This window comes from Copidosoma floridanum, unplaced genomic scaffold (assembly GCF_036245765.1).
Source record: "Copidosoma floridanum isolate Cflo_tuat_1 unplaced genomic scaffold, Cflo_Japanese_pri ptg000008l, whole genome shotgun sequence".
NCBI classification, from domain to species: domain Eukaryota; kingdom Metazoa; phylum Arthropoda; class Insecta; order Hymenoptera; family Encyrtidae; genus Copidosoma; species Copidosoma floridanum.
The window spans coordinates 12,890,139-12,907,490 of NW_028321885.1; the positions used below are offsets into that span (position 1 = coordinate 12,890,139).

The window sequence follows — 17,352 nt, forward strand, 5'->3', positions numbered from 1 at the left end:
ATCCGGAAATATACATATAAATGGATGCAAACAGATCTGAATATCCACATTATGTATGTCCAATCACCTGTCAATCAATATGGACATCCAGCTGTATTTCTAAGTTACAACTCTTTGTCCTAACAAAAATTATAACGCTGCGTAAATTTCAAATCAATATTGACTTTTAAAATTGAATGAATGCTGAATTAGTGCTGAAACGACGCTAAATTAATCATGCATCAACGTTGATTTGGCACAAAAAGGAATATTCGAATCTGTCCTAAATTATAAAGTTGATTCCAAAAATTAGATAAAAATTAAAGAGAATTTATTCCATTACTATTGCTCCTAAAGCGTATGGTAATTTACAACTCTTGAAAAGTTCCACTCTTACTTCCTCCGTCAAAAGTTAAATATGTGGAATAAATACGAATATTATTCTGAATTCCAGTTAGTAATTAGGTAATAGATAAACAGACCTTTCGATATGATAACACATATACTATACCAACTACACTTTTACAAAGGTCTGATTAATGTTAAACAAATTTTCTTCATCAAATTTATCTAAATAAAAGCTTATATCACTTTTTTGGAGTAATCTTTGTCCTAGTAGGTATGGAGTTACTTGGTCTAACGTAAAATTAATTCGTTGATTGATATAATAAACCGGTGCTAAAATAAAACGTTAATTACAATAACGACGTGTCGTATCATAATTTACGATATCAATTACATGTATAGTACATAAAAATGACACGTCATTTTTTAAATAAATGACACAGCGTATTATACTCACCTATCTCTGCTGTGCACTGTACTATTCTTTTGTAATGTGCAATGGACGAAGGAGCTAAAAACCCACTAATTTTATCCAAAAAAAAGATAATTAGTACAATTATTGATAAAAAGCATTTTATGTACAAACAACTTTTTAATGATACTTGGTATTTAAAATACAACTTGAGAGCGTAAAATTTAGTATTAAAAGTTAATTATAAATAAAAATTGGGTAGTTTTAGTATCGATAGAGTGTTTAAGGGTCATGAGTTTTTTCAAAATTTCTGAAGAACTCAAAATTTTTAACACGTTTTTAGACGGAAAAATGATTGTTTATAGGCACTGACGGAGAATATTGTGGTTAAACTAGCACAGAATTACATTTGTTTTTAAAGTGTGTTATGAGATAAACGACAGTATATTATTTAAGGTGCTATTTACATTTTCTAGATAGTATCTTGTTCATGATAGAATACTACAAATTTGGCGTAAGTTTTTATGGTTAGGTTGGTAGTTGTTACGGTTATATTAACAATAACAAAATAGTTTACAGTTAAAACAATACAGGAGATTATTAACCATATATAGCATCCTTCAGATTTACCATATTTCTGAAAATAACGTTTTTTAAAGTCTGCAGCAGTTTTTGAGGTTAGATGTAAGCGTTATAATTCTTTACATTTCTTGTCGAAATATCATACAACTAGAAATAACGTTTTGAATAGGTATCGATTAGAAAATGTCATTTTACATGCTTAAACTCTGTAGATTCTTAAAAAAAGAAGATCTCGTTATTTTAAGTTACACGTGAAAAAAAGCTCATTTTTTTCTCAATTTAGGGTTATACATTCTCTTTGAAATATTTTTCGAATATTTAAAGAAAAAAAATTAAAAAGTTTGATTAAAAATTGTGACTCTTAATTATTTTCGAAACAAATCACCTCGTCGATCCCCACTGTGCGGCGTCGTTATCCTCGTCTTCCGTCGAATGAGCGTCATGCAACTTTCATTTCTGTCTGTTTTTAGTGTACTCTTATTTTACTAATGCCATGAACTGCGCTTTCAAAACGTCTCTTGAGGTTGTCTCATCAATATCGACCCCTCGCTTATTTGGATTCCCGATTACTTGTTCTTTCAGCAGATGTAGGCTTTATTGATTGTTACCTGTTTATCTACTGGCTTTTGCTGTTCCACAGTTAGCTTGTTGATCTTTGACTCATTCTCAACCGACCGTTTCCATTGGAGCACGCATGCCCCTTGACTTATCCTTGTTGGACTCGTCTTTCGTCACTCTCTCAGCAGTCGTCGTGACTACTCCATCTTGTAGCTTACTCTAATATAGTCTTAACGCGTCCTTGAATTTTAATTCGTGACTTCTAATTTCCTTGCGTTTTACTCTATTCTCTAACGTTCGGAACACGAGCGTTTTTTACTCGAATTTTTACTCTTCCCTGTCGCCAGTTGCCAAGTATTGAATAGCCTTGGGAAAAGATTGGAGTACATGGGCATTTAAGTATACACAGTATCAGGTACATCTCAAAGCTTATCTATACTTAATTCAGTGTATACTCAATTGCCCGTTTACTTTAATCCCGCTCCAATATTATTTAATGCATGACAGTAATTAATTATGATTGTTATAATTATGATTGTTATAGTTACTATTGCTATTTTACTTGCATCTATTGTAGTCACAGTTATTTTTGTGATAGTTATTATTTTTATAACCATCAGTATAGCTTAGATTGTTGCTTTAATAGAAATATGTATCATGGTTTTTATAGTTACATCTATTGTTACGGCTTCTTTTTTTCTGATTATGTACATGACTGTTATATTTACATTATTGCTTGTGTACATTGTTTCGATTTATTTTACCGGTTTTTATGTTAGGGAGTAGCATTTCCTTATATCGTGACTTTTTTTTTATTAGTAGGTACGTTTTTATGACATTTTGGCTTACCTGGACTGGTGAGTCACTTTTTTTTACATTGGGATCAAGTGGTTTATCATCCATGTTGTCTGTCTCTAATGTAATTTAGAAGCGTGCTTGCCATATTCGTTGCAGTATAAGCAAAAGTGATGATCACTGTGCACTCCAAATTATTTTAGTACGTCTGTTTATTACTTTCTTTTATCGTGATATTATGTAAAATTATTAAAGTTCTTGTCTTTTGTTCTCGATGGAAACCATCGTGCTTTGATTCGTGCCTGTTTCATTTGGTGCAAGCTGAGATTTCTCTTCATTTTTAAGGTGGCTACTATTAGCCCTCCTAATGTTTTGGAGTTAAGACACGTTTTTCCGTAGTCATATGGGCCTCTAATCCGTATGTATGTTGTTTTATTGCCTCTTGTTTTGCGCTGTATTTCAATAGCGATTTTTCTCTTACAGAGTGTTGAGCTTGCGTCGTAATACTTTATTATTCTTATACGTAAATTTTCTACTCTTATAATATATTTCTTGATAGTTTGCCCTCTTACTGCTTTTTGACTTTTAATCTTACTAATATTTTGTTGGTGCTACTAATGCTGTTTTCAAGTTCCCATAAAATTCTTCTACCGCTCTAAATTGCACCAGCTGTGGTACAAATTCAGTTGATTTATCTTTTAGTTGATGTGCTAATGCACTTCTTAAAAAATTTTTCATACATAGGGCCCACTGTCCAGACTACCGTCCTAGCCTGTTTAAAGAGGGATAATTAAACGGATTTTCCATAAAAAAAGCGTTTGTTGTCAGGTTACTTATTAAAGATACACTATTATGTATCAAGCGTATATGAGTAAAGTTTTCTGTACGATATAGATTCAAAGTAGATGGATCTTGACTGTTCGCATAATTTTTATTAGTCCATTATTAATCAGATTCCTTTGACGAATAAAGTAATACCGAGCGATTTTTTTTGTGGTGATTGTTTGTATAATTTGCATTTCTTATTATTGTGGCAGCCTCAATTGTTTCTTTATTCTCTAATAATGTGACTTGCGATTGCATTTCATGAAGTGACATTTTTCCAATGGTCTGTTGTTCTAGTATGGATTTTCAGAGTAACTCAGTGTAAATGTTGTTTGATTTCTGCATTGTAGAATATCTCTTTTCAGTAAAGTAGGAAATGTTGCATCTAGTTATGAGAGTTCCACGTTATTTTTATTTGTATTCTGGTCCTGCAGTACTTGTTTTTGTCTATTATGGTCAAATTTTTAACATTTCAATTGAAAATAACTTTCGCTCTTTGTAAACTTTTCCCCTCTCAGCTAGGGACTCTGGATCGTGCTCCAGTATAATTCTAGCTATCTTGATTTCCAGTAAATTGTTACGTACAAATTTGTGTGATTCTGTTTGGCTTATGTATTCGTGTAAATCTAGGCTGATGCCAGATGGGTCTATCGTACTATATATAGAAGAGAGAAAATAATATACTAAAAAAATAAGAATTCGCAAGTGTGCCTCGTGTATTGTTAAAGAGTGGGTTTATTTTTTGAACGGGGACTGATTCCACAAATTTTAGACTTTCAAGCTGTCTCAATTTCATCATAGTTTTTAAGCTGTTCCAGATTTTTGAAATAGGTTTGAACGATTTGGTATTCCTAATACTTTTAACCGATCTTTTTTATTGCTACGTTCCATGTTGAATCCAGAGGTCCAAGTCGTATCGAGCGAGTTTCAGCTTGCTAAGCCATTGATGTAAACCGCTTTTTGTGTAACACTTTTTTTGTGTAAGACTATTCATGCTATTGCTGTAGTGATCTTTTACGAGTATTTATGCCCTATACGTCCCAAATTTTTTGCTTTTTTTACTTTTCTTTTTAAAGGTGGTGATAATTTTGTTTGCAGATGATTATAATTAATTAAATTTATTATTATTGTTTCTTAGTTCTGTGGATTTGAATATTTATTTTCAGTTAAAATTAATGAACATTGTGTATTGGATAGGTATCAGATAGTACTTAGCTGAATTTGTCTTCTCTCCTTCTAACTGTTCCTTTAGTCTTCCTTCATTCTGTATAGCTTGGTGTTGGTTAGTCATGTCCCTGCAGCGTTTAATGTCTGATGATAGCCTTGCTGAATTGCCTTGACGTATCTTCATTTAACTCTTTCTTTATCATTGCATTAACGATAAACATTATTTTTTACGACAAACTAATGAATTTGCTGGTATCCTTGCGTTTCGCGAAGTTAGCTGGTTTTCCCGCATAAGACATGAAAAAAAAAAAATTGTTTTTTAATGTTCTAATCTTACTTGCGACTGCTCTTTGACTCTTTCACAGCCTCCTTTCGACTCCTAAATTCTCTGCAGCTGTGTCTTAGACACAGTAAATTGCAATTGACATCGGTTATAATATTTATACTAATGCAATTAGCTAACAATATGAAAAAGAAATATTCATCATATTTTTTTAGTTTTAAGCAGTTTCCATAAAAGAATTTTTATAACAGAAATTGTCATGTAATTTTTCTGAAAATCCTTTTGTATATTGTTTTTAAGCCTAAATTTTTTTTTGAAAGAAAAATTGTACTTTTGAAAATTCTTACAACACATTATGTAAGTTCAAAAATATTTAGTGATACTATGTCATTTTCTGTAAACAATACTAAGTCTACGTAATTTTAATAGTTAATTTTTACTACTTATATTTTTACACAGACGATGAAGACATTCTGTCTTAAATGAATGCCCCCTTTGTCCATTCCAAAAACTAAGTTAGACTTAAAACAATCTCGAAAATGTATCAAGACTTTTACATAATTTGTAACAATCATAAAACTAAAGAGTTCTGATATATTGTGTTTATATTAATTTAAATTAAAAGTTGTAATTTATGTAATCTTGATAGTTATTTTAAAATTCTTTTTAAGGACGTTCACAACCTTCGTTGCAAGGCATGCGTTTAAAGTGGGTGGAAGTAAAACTCGTAAGCAAGAAAATTTTGGTAGCATTGCCTCGCAGATATTCATATTTAAAAAAAAATACTAATCGTGTTATCAAATTTAATACCAAACAGTAATCACTGGAACTGACTATTTCACTGACTAAACCACATTTTTTTCATAGTTGAAATAAAAAATGAATGCTATAAAGAACTTTGTGTATTCTAGTAAATAAAGAAAAAGTTTTAGAAACAATGATTTTTTGAAATTATTGTTCACTTATGAAACAGAATTTTACGTAAATAAGAAAAATCAAAAATTAAATTTAACAGTGTGATCTTAAATAGTTAAATCACATTGACATGAAAGCAAAACCGTGTTAAAAAAGTAACATTTGACACGGATGAACTTGCGTAGAATCCTCCCAATATATTTTCAACCCAACAAGGTAACCTTCGCTGGACGAAATTATTTTTCTTACAAACTAAGCTTACAAACTACTCTAAAATAAAAATTAATTACGTAACGCTGTTCACATAAGACTACTTGGAATTTTATATTCACATTAAGAAATACTAAAATTTAACTGTCAATTCAAGGCATAGATTAAAACAAAATAATGATACTCTAACTTAGAATGCATTTATGCTCAATTCTGTACATTTTTCTTGAGTAATTAAAATTCAAAACTAAGGAATAAAAAGGCATAGATGTATGATATACATACAAGTAACCCAATACTATTGCGTGGACTTGCAACATGAAAACGCCGTGTTCAAGATCAAAAACTCATGAGATAAAAAAATTCATAAGAATAAAAACCCTTGGCATGATGAGGAAAGCGGTCAGTGGATCACTTCTCGGTTAATTAAACAGCCAGAAATTTCTATCAACTAATTAAATGATCGTACACACCTTGTGAAATCAACGCATGCTACTAACCCTTGAATAAGAGACGTGACAGCGACGACCACGCCAAATTGAAATAAAGTGGAAAACGCGAACCTTAAAGGAAAAAGATTCTCGAAAACGCTGGAAAACTTCCTCTAAACTAAACCACCATGCACCAAAAAAAGACTTGAGAATCAAAAAATAGCACTCCTTGGGTACCGATCACCGATTGAGGACCACCACTTGGTTGGATCAATAAAGCAACCAGAAAAATTTGTGTCCCTTATCTTAACACATCAAATAAATTGATGAGAAGACGATACCAGTACTAAAAGAAAAAAATTTACTACTTCTCGACTGTACAGCAGCGCGGAGTGACGTAGTTAGCTCCAGCCGTGCTTCTCCAACGGCAGGCAAGGAGAACACTCCAGGCCTTTTCCAGTGAGACCTTAAGTTGTCCCTTGAAAAATGACTCCCTGAAACTGCCCTTCCGAGCCCTTTGCTCCGAGCTCTCTCAAGTGAGCTCTGTCCGCCGCACAGTGGGCTAGAATGCCAAAATTTGTCTCAAAATAAGATAACTCTTGACAGAAAACTCCGATTTGGACGTTTTTTTTTTTATTTTTCAGCGTTTGGATAGTGAAATAGAGGAAAATTAGTCTCCAGTCGTACCGTGAGTCTGGGGGGGCAGTAAAAACCCCCCAAAGTCCCCCAAAACCAAAAATAGAGCCTTTTTTTTTTTTTTAATATATCGTTCACTAAAAACGGATAAAAAATTTTCTATAGTAATCCGATGTCACATAACCTATAGTTCACTATAGTTTTGAGCAATTCAAGATGGCGGCAGCAACATGGCGACCAAAATCAACGAAATTTTTTAAAATTATCATTTTTTTTATAAATTAAGTATAAACTTAAATGTAATAGTTAAAATTTATTTTTAATAAAATAAAGTCGAAATGCCCGATGCCATTTTGTTTTAGAAATGGCGGCTGGCGCAAAATGGTGGCTGATATATATCTCCAAATTCCCTGCAATATGGGTGTCAAATAAATGAGCTCTTAAAGTGGTATACAATAAAGTAGATCTCACCTTTATAAGTTTAAAATAGTGGTCAAGACAAGATGGCGGCTTGCGCAAAATGGCGGCTGATGTATATCCCCAAAGTTCCCGCAATATGGGTGTCAAATAAAAGAGCTCTTCAAGTGGATTAAAATGAAATAGATTCTACCTTTATACGTTTTAAATGGTGGCCAATATAAGATGGCGGCTTGCGCAAAATGGCGGTTTTTGTATAGCTCCAAAGCTTCCGCAACATGGGTATCAAATGAAAGAGCTCTCCGAGTAGAATAAAATACAAAGATTGAACCTTTATTAATTCAATGTGACGGACAATTTATAATAGCGGCTGATGTTCATCTTTAAAGCCTCCGCAGTATAGGTTTTAAATTAAAGGGTTCTTTAAATAAAATGATCAAAGTAGGTTGCACTTTCATTAGTTAAAAGTAGAGGACAATATATAATGGTGGCTGTCACAAAATGGTGAATTGATCTTTTTTGTAACCCCTTTGATATGGGTTTTAAATAAAAATGTTTGACAAGTAGAATACGGCAAGTTGTGTGAAATTACTGGAGTTACATATGGTGGATAATGAAACATTACAAGATCCTAATCAATGTTTATATAGGACATTGATCTATAAAATTTTGTTCAGTTAATCTGTTTACATTAAAAAATTTACGTTTCGAGATACATTAATAAACAACGTACTTAATTTTCAAATTTACTAAACGATAATTTGTTACGCACATTAAAAAAAATGGTTTTACACTGTTAGTGAATTGGTTATCTTGTCTTACACTTACTGATAAAATTACAACATGCGCATCCATCCCCAAACCGAGGATTCACGCATTCCCCAAACTAATTCATCTCCTGACGCACGCGTACACACACACACCACACACACGTGCGTACACACGAGTAAAGCACCTCCTGTATGTGTATTCTCAATATATATATACATCTTCCTACATTATACAGTGATTTTGGAGGGTCATTCCACACAACACCCTCTCCATTACTCATTGGCCCCCCACAGCCCCTCTGAATAAGGTAAATTTCTAACAAGTTTTAACGTAATTCATATTCGGTTGAATAATTAGTAAGCCCCCTTAACCCCCCTCAGCTTCCCGCTCGATTTAAAGGATTTTGCCCTCAGCCCCTCGTCCACCTTCCTCAGCTCCCCTCTTAATAAATTAAAATGCTGTCAGTTTTAACTACATTTTTATTGGGTTAAATTTTTGTTTAGTCCCTTTAGTTCCTTTTCCGCCCCCTGTATAACGTTGTCACCCAATAACTGAATAATCCAACATAATTTTTTAGGTTTCCCTTCAGTCACCCTTTTACTGAATCTCTAAATAAGACAAATTTATATCGGTTTTCATGTCATTTCTAGTTATATGTATATTTGTACCTTCTGTCTCAGCTCTTCTTACAGTTTTAACAAGCCCCTATTTTCTAGCACGTTTCCACACCACCGTTAAGGTACTGCTTTGGTGTGATAATTTTTTTTCTTCAATTTTCTAAGAACTCAATAATTGCATTAGTAAATAAGTATGAGAAAATGACATTGTAATTTTAAATTAAATTAATAACAACGAATAAACTGACAGGATATTTAAACCAAGGACCTGGCTTGTAGCCCTATTTACCACAAAAAAATAGAAATTACATTTATTGAAATATGTCACATAGTGCACATCGTCATAGAATAATATTTAAATAATAGTTTGATTAATTTAATACATTTATTTATTATTTAAACTAACTGTGCAAGAATATTTCGGACAATTTTATACTTTTGATAATGTAAAGAAATTAGTTTTTTTTTCTTACCATGGGCCCTTCGAGCGCTCATGTTTGTACTTTGTGCTCTAGTGACGTAATGTATCATTACATGATTTAGAATCTTATTATTCAAAACATAAGTATATTCGTTATGAGAAGTATGTACAACGCTATTTATTGAAAGCTAATATCTTTACAAAAAATATTGGAACAAACATCAGTTGTTTTCATTTATTTGGTACTTGAATTGATTCACTTTTTCCTTCTCTAATATCTAATAATAATTTCGACAATGTTGCGTTAATCGAGCAAATATAGATGATATTAAATTTTAGAATACAAATCAATGTCCAATGGTATAATGATTTAACACTTTATTGTATAATCGTACTTTTATTATTTATTTTTAAACTTGGAGAATTTGTCTGAAATCACCTCCTCAAACAAATAATTTATTACTAAAATAGAGATTTGTATCACATAAATCACGTAATGTTTTTTCAACTATTTTCACGGCTGTTTTTGAGATTATAGAAGCCTCGTCGTATGTAATTACATCTACTTCTTTCATTTTTTTTTTTTAAGATTTAAATGACAAGACGAACTTTCTACATTGTTTAAGTCTAATCGTAAACGAAATTTTATGTAACTGGTCATTTTTTTTGGAAGTTATATTCATGCTATACCAGTCTATGCTATAGAAAAACTTTTTTTTTTAACAGAAATGAATCAATAAACTAACGCTTCATATTTAAATGCTTTTCCTGAACCTCTTATGCCATCAATAACAAAGAAATTTTTTTGTTTGTTCACATTTAATTTGAAAATTGTGATTTATGATCAGAGAGTCATTACAGCCAGAGAGTATAATTGAAGATTATAGTGTAGTTATGAGTTTTTTCATTCTCATTACATCTTTAAATATTCATATCTATACTCAATATTAGGCTCAGTTAGAATTCTGTACAAGAATGTTAAAGTGCAGTAAAAAATTCGCCTTAGATCTTTTTTTCTAGAAATACCATATAATCAAAGGAATGATTAAGAAATGTTTTTAAAATTTACCTCTTCAGATATTTTCTGCAATTAGAAACAAGAAAAAAAATTGTCTTAAAAATTTAATTTGGCGGTTCCCCCACTCTTAGATATACAAACGGCCCCTCCTCCGTCTCGGTTTCGCCCGAGACTAACTAAATAGAACACCGCAGTGTGTTGACATGTAATGTAAAACGTTTTGAGTTAAAAATTTTACATCTATTTCTCCCCCATTTCAGAACAAGAATCTTCTTATTGAAAACATATTTGTTCGGAATCCATACACTTTATTTGGTCAAGTAAAAAGTCGTAAAAAGTGAAAAAAATATAATTATACTGAATACTACTGTGCATTTCTTATGCCATAAGGTAATCGTTGGCCCTAAAAGTCTATTGATTTGCAGTTCCTCCCGTATAATCTATAAACACTGTTCTTTTTCAAAGCTGTGAAAATTTAAAACTCACAAGAAATATAGAATTAAAAAAAATTATTTTTTTTCCTCTCATCTCACAACTTTATTACCTCAGTAACAGAGTCCTGGAGCTTAAGCTCTACATTTTTTCTCGCCACAAAAATACAAATACATATTCTTTATATTTAAAAATCTGAAAGATTAAAGAGATTACTGTGAGGGTCATAGTAAAAAGCTGATCTCTCACTTAACAAATTTTTTATTCACTGAATTTAAAGCTGCTTCAGTCTCGATAGATGATCAGCGTCATTTTCTTGACGCCTTAAATTGTATTCATTAGATGCATTAAAATTTTTTTTTACAATTCGACTTTTGGCATAGTTAAGACTTTTGTGAGCCTTGAAGGCTACTTTTTTAAACTTCATTAGGTTGTAATATATTTCGTGGCAAGGTAGTTCAACGTCTGGTGACCCAGAAAAGGACTGGTGAGTTTTTTAAGGAATATTTTTTTTTGATTGAAGTTTCCAGCGAACGTGATTGCCTCTATACCTCAGGATGATCTTCTTTGATCTGTTATTGTAGTACCACATTAATTGAGAGGAAAACTACAATGTTTAAAGCTTTAGAGCTAGTTATAGAGCTTTTTCCCAACGTCTCCTGGCATAACGTCGAAGACGTTGATGTCTAAAGCATCTTCTTTCTTTGCAGACTCAGTTGTTTTGGTGATCTAAGGTGAAGAAATTGCTTCGCGACGATTGCCCGTTGGAGACTGTCCCGTTGGCTTAAGTTTACTTTTCCTTCATAGCTGTTAGGTTCTTCCAGCGCAGACCTTGAAGAGGATCGGTGATCCCTGGTTAAATGCTTAAAGTTAAGAGGGTAATATTAGATTATTGGTCACTGGGGTTCGTAGCCTTGTGACGAACAACTTCCCTTATAATTTCTTCCAGTGAATGACTGACTTGGTTTGATAGTGTCCGGCTTTACGTAGTCTTTTAGTCGATGAATCGTTTTCGAAAATGGTAGTAGAAATGTATTTGTTAGCAAGGTAGTTTAAACTTGGGTGGCCTTTAAAAGAACCGATGAGATTAATGGTTAAGGAAACGAACCAGTGGTAATGTTTCCAGTTATTCCTTATTATTATTCTTGATGATAAAAAGCCACCTGTTGTTAGCTTGACTCTTATCCTTGGAGTCTTTGTGTACGGATACCATACTGGAAGGATGTACGCCGCTGACTAAAGAATGTCTCGTCATTAAATCGTTCCCCGGATAACCAACCGCTTGTCGTTAGTCGAGAAAGTGGGCCTGGAAAATACCTTGTATTTTGGTAGCGTTGTGACGACCATTAAGAAGGAGGCCGTTGTGGCTGCCCGGACTCTTTAGGGCTGTCTTACCTGGCTTGAATTTAATGTAGAAAATTCTCTGACGGCACCAGGCTGGATGGTTGAACGACCACAAAATCCTGAAGTGTTGGAGCAGGTTGTGCTCTGACTAGACACGACTTCTGGTGCTCTACTGGAGATGTTGACGTTCTGAACACCTATTTTTCCGTGGCACTTGGTTATCTTGGCAATCTGAGATGAAAACTGATTTATTACGCTTGCTCATGAAAAAATAGTGTCTTCAGTAGCTGGGATGCTCATCTGTACGACTAACAACTTTGTTTTTGGTGTACTGCCGATGAACAACTACGGTAATCGACAACTCGATGGGGCATGTTGTAACCACTTATTACTATCTTTGATTGCAAGTGGCTTCAATTTGACCTTAAGGCCACCTAGTGGATCCTTCTGAACTATAGCGCAAAGCTAGCTTATTTGAGCAAAACTTTGAGCTCATGTATGGCTATTGTTATTGACTTTTTCAAGGAAAACTGTGTGAAAATAAGTTCGGAATCGTCAAAAATCAGTATGCAAAATTTCAGCACAATTGGTTAAGTAGTTTTCGTGGTTAGCAATTACAACGGATTTAGCAACTTTGTTTTATACATTAGTTTGTGTGTGTGTGTGTGTGTGTGTGTGTGTATGTGTATGTATGTGTGTCTAGTAAACGATACATGCACATACATATATATATACGCGTATTACTTAAGCGGTGAGATGAAAAGAAGAAATTTATTTTACAAATTACATATGTATTTACGGAAAAGTCGCTATTTTTAAAGAGTATTATATTATCCTAAATAATTTGAAAATGTTTATATAATACATACACAAAAGAGAGAGAAAGAGAGAGCAAGAGAAAGAAGGAAAGAGGGACGTCAGTTAAGATTAAAAACTTTTCATTTATCCTATAGCCCTGAGGCCGTATGGCAACAACATAAAGTTATAGTGCATTCATACAGTTTGTAGTTAAAGATTTAGTGACAACATTCAAGATAACAGACGAGTTTTACAAGAAAATTTCCATGTCACTATTCAAATTCTCGTAACAATATGTCCATGAAACAATGTATTGGATTTGAATTTTAACGTAAAAACTAACTTGTAATTTTGGGTGCAAGCCCTATAATGCTCTTTAACAAAATATTTAATTACAGCTGATGTAGGAAATTTATAACAAAAACATAGCAACAAAGTTTTTCATAACATACGAATCTAACAGAATACTTTATGTTACTGTTTAAAACTATCACACCAATGTTATTCAAACGAAGTATTCAGTTTTTCATTTTAACTAAGTAACTTGCATTTATGTATTCCTAAACGCAAGCTTTATGACGCATAGTAAACTTCTATAGCCAACCAGAACCTAAACTAAGACGAAAACATACGGCTCTATAGATAGGTTTTAGTCAGTAGCACACAGTTAGCCGTACAGTACAGACTGAAATGACCCCATCGTGTCAGAGTCCTTAATAGCTCCCAGAAGCTTGTCCCAAAACCTAAGTGCGTTAAAGAAAAGTGATTGCTCATACGTAACCGTTCAGGCAAAAAGCCTATAAAATTTCTCCTCAATTTGTATCACAGAACGTCGAACTTCCTCAGCCCTGACTGGCAGGTCACTTACGTATTGTGGCCTGCTTGTTACTAGAAAGCGATAGGCAGCCTGTCCCAAATGATGCATCGACGTGCTCTGCTAGTCAACTAGCCCAGACGTTTATTGTATGGCCTTAGTTCCATATCACGACACACTTCGAAAATAAAGTGGACAACTGTGTTGCATGGTGCAGTTTAGTGTCTAGATACTTTAACATATCAAAATAGATCATTGCTTCGTAATCAATATATGGCAGAAGAAACACACCCGCCGTTACCTTTTTCATGTTCCATAAGAGGGATCCAGCCTTGTATCTCAATCTTTGAGGGGCTTTGTGGACGGAGGATAACGAGCGTACTACCTGGGCTTTTCATGACCATATGACAAACCCTACGGCATTCTAGACGTAACAGGGCGTGGCTTGGTATTCACCCCATCCAAGCACACAACTATGTGCGACGGTTGTGTTAGGTAGTAGTAGATAAACTGAATTGAGTTGCCCAAGAAACACAAGTGTCTGAGAGTCTGGAGTAAAACATAATGGTTTAGGGTGTTAAATGCTTCTTCAAAGTCAAAAAATAGTGAAACTGTTACCATGCTTCTATCCATCCCCCATCTAATGTCATGCAACACTTGCAATAGTGCAGTCTGGGTGCTGTACCTGCAATGAAACCCAGACTGAAATATCAAAAGAAGAAAAGCAGACTCTAAATATTTATTGATCCAGTTCACCTACAGACAGTCAAACACCTTTGCATAATGAGGCTGATTTACGATTGGTCGAGTCTTGGAAGGAGACTTAAGATTCGACATTTTCGAGAGTGAAACTACCGAAGATAATTCCCATATACTAGGATAAATACCTTAGGCCAATAATTTATTCAATAGCTGGGTCAAAAATGGTGCAATAACAGGCTTTACGTCTTTGCAGCAATTGAGAGATAAACCATTCCTTCTAACACTCAATGACGCACCTCAATGACCGTAACCGGGTGAAAACTGAGAAGCCGATTCACTATGCTCACCAGGTTTTCATCCAAACAGGGAGCATGCCTGCACGTCAATGATGAGTATGAATCAGCCAGAAGATCCGATGAGATACTGTAAAGCAGCGAGAGAGGTCCACCCGCAACGGTTTTAAAATGGTGCAGAGTTAAAGCTTCCGACATTCTTTGATATAGCATTCTGGCGAAAAGATTCTCTATTCCCACGTATCTCAATCTTAGTATCGCTCGAGTCCTGCTATATTCCACGATCAGAGTGGTCATACAAGTGCGTTGGGTTTTCTTATATAGCTGATCACAGCATTTGCAGTGCTTCCTTAAGTCATCTGCAAACCAACGTTTGCAACCAAGCCAGATTGGCATTGGTACTGTTTAAAGTATGGTTTCCGTGTCACATTTGTACGTCGAGATTGGTGGAGATTTCGCTCTGCTGAGAAGCCCCAAAAATTGTGCGAGCGTAAACACAACTTATTGGCCTCTGATACCTCAAATTAGTCATCTGCATAAATGGAATCACGGCCATAACTGAAAGGTGCATTCGATTGACCAGTAGCCGACACTCTGTCTAGTAAATCAACAGTGATATGGTCAATCTAAGCGTGGGCATTCTTACTATAGCACGTTACGTTGAATGGGGCTAATGTCATTGAATTGTCAAACAAGAGTCCTCGCAAGTATACTGCGTAGTAGTTGTCGCTTGACATAATAGTATTTCGACCACCTGTGATTATTAGGTTAGGATAACGTGTAGAAAACCTGCCGAAGCATCAAAAAATTTAGACAGAACTTTTCCCTTTGAACGCCTACATACCGATGCCAACAAAAGCCTATGTGAGAAGTTCATTTTCATTCACACTAGATATCATGAACGAATGTACAACCTTACACTGAAAAGTAGCTCTTACATAGCACGTAACACTACCAACCTGTATATATTCTCGTTTTCCTGTATTGGATTTTAAGCCACGATCATTCCAAAACAACATGTACGAGGGAATCGCATACGAGGTAGACTCATGTGACAGGGTAAGCCAGGATTTGGAAAGGGATAGGACTTCAATATCATATCTTCTTAAAAGACACTCGATTTTTCCCATGTATGATGCCATAGAGTCAGTATTCATATGTAGTACTTGTAAAAAAACCTTTTTGGCACAAATAAATCTAGTCAAAGGTTGGTTATCAAGTCGTGTTAACTTTTTAAGATCTGATTCTATAGCAATCTGTATTTTTTTGGCTCTGTCTTCATTTCGAACAAAAATCTAACCACCACACGTTCAAGCGCACTTGTAGCCACATTTTTTCTCTACATCCTTGATTTCCAAGAAAAGTTTATGTCCTTAAAGTGGCAACATGTTATACATCTTGATGATTGAGTCACCGTACAGTGTTACCAAATTAAGAAAAAAGTGCAAAAATTCGTGCTTTACTAGAATTAAAGCTTTAATAAACTATATGATGGCTTATGCTGTTCCTTTCGTTATGCTCTATTAAAAAATCAAGTCCCTTGCCTGTGTATCTCAACACTTGATTTATGTGTATAGCAGGTTAACATATAGATTACTGATACAATTCCAATTTTTTCGAGATATCTTCGCGGACTTTCCATTGATTAAGATCATTCCTTAAGTAGATTAAAGATGATAAAAAGCATAATTACTTTAAGTTCCTTGATAATTTTTACCACTTAGTTCAAATTTTAAATTGCTGACCATGTTGTTTTTTCGAATAAAAGACTTTTTTTTCGAGATATGATGGCGATACATATGTGTACAGAATTTAGAGACACAGACAAGGAATTTGATTTCTTATGAAGCATAACAGAAGGAACAAAATTAGTTATCAAACAATTTTTCAGGCTAAAATTTCAGTAAAGAACACATTTTTGCACTTTTTTCTTCATTTTGACACACTGTGCGCCACTCGAGTTAGCCCAAAGCACCGAAAACGCACGATCCCCATAGTATTTTTTTGTCTTTATTACTAATAATAGTAGAATTAAAGGTTACTACGAGAGAATCAAAAGTAAGTACTGCTTGAGTTTGAGGACCCGAAGGACCTCCACCCGAATCTTCTCTTTTGTTCCTGCCTAGTCTTATCAGACGCACGTCTAGAATATCACTGCATAATTGCTGGAAATTCAGCAATATTAGCAGAGCTTGAACAATATTAATTATTAGCTGATCCAAAGACGTCAGTTCACATTTTGTTTTTATTTCTGTCGTTGGTGGAGTAGCAGTGCCAAGTGAATTTGTCCTAAGCTCCTCTACATCCACGCGCAGAGATGCATTCTCGGACGCGAGCTTGGCAAATTGTTTATCTCGCTCCGATGCCTGAGTGGATAGATTATTCAGGTGCTTATCTACAGAGTCAAAACGTGCTCTATTCTCGGATCTAAGTCAATTAGTGGACATCATTTGCACCACACTTCAACTCACATTGGTGAACACAAGTAAAACAGTCACCTCCTGTCCTCGACTGAATAAAGATTGCAATGCAGCCTAGTTGAAACGTTTGATGACTCACGGAGCCATTCCACGAGACCGCTGCTGTA

The 17,352-nt window shown here is 34.3% G+C and overlaps 1 protein-coding gene across 1 annotated transcript in view; it reads left to right on the forward strand.

The window, feature by feature from the left end:
• Positions 1 to 17,352, forward strand: part of NO66 (Bifunctional lysine-specific demethylase and histidyl-hydroxylase NO66) — a 400,564-nt gene that overhangs the window by 236,875 nt on the left and 146,337 nt on the right. The gene's annotated exons all lie outside the window — the stretch shown is intronic.